The 2,727-nt window shown below is 35.1% G+C and overlaps 1 protein-coding gene across 3 annotated transcripts in view; it reads left to right on the top strand.

Annotated features, from left to right (window-relative positions):
- Positions 1-2,727, top strand: part of rnf207a (ring finger protein 207a) — a 26,441-nt gene that overhangs the window by 21,984 nt on the left and 1,730 nt on the right. The gene's annotated exons all lie outside the window — the stretch shown is intronic.

The following is a 2,727-nucleotide window of genomic DNA, read 5'->3' as shown; positions in this document are numbered from 1 at the left end:
ATCCTCTCTCAGGGTTTTATTATATATTAATAATAACTAATAATAATATACATATATTTATATATAAAAATACGTATTATACTTTATATTAACCCAATCAGTCATTTATGAATAACACAAGCACTCTGTAATTACTTTAAAATGTTCCAAATCCACTTTTAAGAGGCAGAAGCTGTTATTGCTTAGGTTGTTTTTCTCTCGTAAAGAGAACTGTTCTTTAGAGGTTGATGAAACTACTTTCTATAAATGCCAGAGGACTACGAAACATTGTTAAAAGAAAAGCCATCTTCATTTTTTGTAAGGACTACGGTGCTGATATTATTTTCATCCAAGAGACTCACTCATGTAAAGAGGACGAAAAGTTATGGAAGAGTCAATGGGGAGAGGACATCTGGTTGACTCATGGATCCAACCACTCAGCAGGGGTTGCTATTCTCACTCATAAATTTAAAGGAAAGGTTGTTAATACCGTTGGGGATACCAATGGTCACTGGATTATTATTATTACCTGTTTGGAAGATGCATGTTTTATTTTAGGCAACGTCTATGGGTACTGCTCACTCTCTCATAATTCGAAACTTTTGGAGGAGCTGGACTCGGTTTTAAATGAGCTGATGTCTAAATATCCTGTAGCTAAGGTTATTTTGGGCGGTGACTTTAATATGGTTATGGATAACCAATTAGACAGGTGCCCGCCAAAACTAGCTCCAAACTCAAAAAAACTAATTGACTTTACAAGAAGACTGGATCTCATTGATATATGGAGGGAAAAAAATACATTGTTGAAAACATACACGTGGAGCAACAGAAACCATTCGCTACAGTCCAGAATAGATCTCTGGTTGATCTCGGCTGAGTTAGAGCCCTCCGTTGAGTCATGCAATGTCTCTCCTGCTGTTCTGACAGACCATAAGGCCATCTCTTTATCTGTTCAGGTCAGCAAGGAACAAAGAGGGAGATTCTCCAGCGGTTACTGGAAATTAAATAATTCTCTATTATCTCATGAGGAACTAAAAATGAAAATAGAACTCCTTATTTCAGAACAATGGGAGGCCGCAAGAAAAGGAAATCATTTTGGGACATCATGGGAACTTCTCAAATACAAAATTAGAGGCGTCTGCTCGGGTTATGGCAAGATAATGGCACACAAAAAGAAGAACGTAACATACACGCTAATCAACAATATAAACATACTTACTGAAAAAAAGCAGCTGAGCCAAGAAGATAACAATGCCTTATTAGACTTACAAAATCAACTAGACGTTTTATATGAGAACAAAGCAAAAGGAGCTTTTATAAGGTCACGTAGGAATTGGATGGAACAGGGAGAGAAAAACAGCAGGTATTTCTTTACCATGGAAAAAAGAAGACAAGAAATCAATACTATAAGAAAACTTAATATTGGGGAAAAGATTAGTGAGGACAGTAAAGAAATATCAAACTATATATGTGCTTTCTACGAACAACTTTATTCAAAAGATAATAATCTCAAAGATCCAAATGAAATCTTTAACCTTTTTGACTCACCTAACTGTGTGGATGAAGAATATAATAAAATCTGTTGTCAGGACATAACTATTGAGGAGATTAATTGGGGAATAACTCAGTTAAAGAACAATAAGTCACCAGGTTGTGATGGCTTGACTTCTGAGATGTATAAATGTTTCTCTGAGTCATTAGGTAAATTTCTCCTAGCTGTCTTCAAAGATTCTCTGGACAGAGGGGAACTCCCTCCCTCTCTGAGGCAAGGCGTCATAACACTTATTCCAAAACCTCACAAAGACTCTCTATTAATTGAAAACTGGCGACCCATTACATTGCTAAATAATGACTATAAGATTCTAGCATCTATCTTTGCAAAACGTCTCAAATCTAAATTACACACTTTAATTGATGAATGCCAATCTGGTTTCATGAAAGACCGTCACATAGCCAATAACATTCGCTTAGTTCTGGATCTGATGGAATACAAAGACTTTCTAGATGATGAACACCTTATCCTATTCTTAGACTTTCAAAAAGCTTTTGACACGGTAAGCCACAAATTTATTATTGACACTTTAAATTTTTTTAATTTTGATCAGAATTTTATTAATGCTGTGAAAACTCTGTACATGGGAGGAAACAGTTGTGTTAAATTGGCGAATGGAACCTCACCTAGATTTTACATAAAGAAAGGGATCCGCCAAGGCTGCCCCACATCGCCTCTTTTATTTTTGATTGTAGCCCAAATCCTTTGTGTCCTAATTCACAAGAGTTCAATCAAAGGAATTACATTAAACGAAAGAGAAATAAAAATATCACAGCTGGCTGACGACACAACCCTGTTTCTAAAAAATGAATCCCAAATAGGAATTGCACTAAAGGTTGTGAATAAATTCTCTGAAAGCTCAGGATTGAATCTAAATTTATCAAAATGTGAGCTGTTTTCTCTTAAAAATAAGCACTCGGGTCAAATTTGTGGGATAAATATAAAGAATTTAGTAACCTATCTTGGAGTAAAAATGAGTCATAATCATAAGTTAATGACAGAGAGTAATCTGTCTTCACTGTACGACTCTATTAATAAAAAGTTTGATTCTTGGCTTACAAGAGATATATCCACATATGGCAGGGTTCTTCTTTCTAAAGCAGAAGGTCTCTCACGAGCAGCATATTTATTTACATCTATAGAAATAACTAAATCACAATGAGCCAATCTAGACAAACTACTATATAACTTTATAT

This window comes from Micropterus dolomieu, linkage group LG18, assembly GCF_021292245.1.
Source record: "Micropterus dolomieu isolate WLL.071019.BEF.003 ecotype Adirondacks linkage group LG18, ASM2129224v1, whole genome shotgun sequence".
Taxonomy (NCBI): Eukaryota; Metazoa; Chordata; class Actinopteri; order Centrarchiformes; family Centrarchidae; genus Micropterus; species Micropterus dolomieu.
Note: the sequence above shows the minus strand (reverse complement) of the source record. Positions and strands in the feature narration are given on the sequence as shown.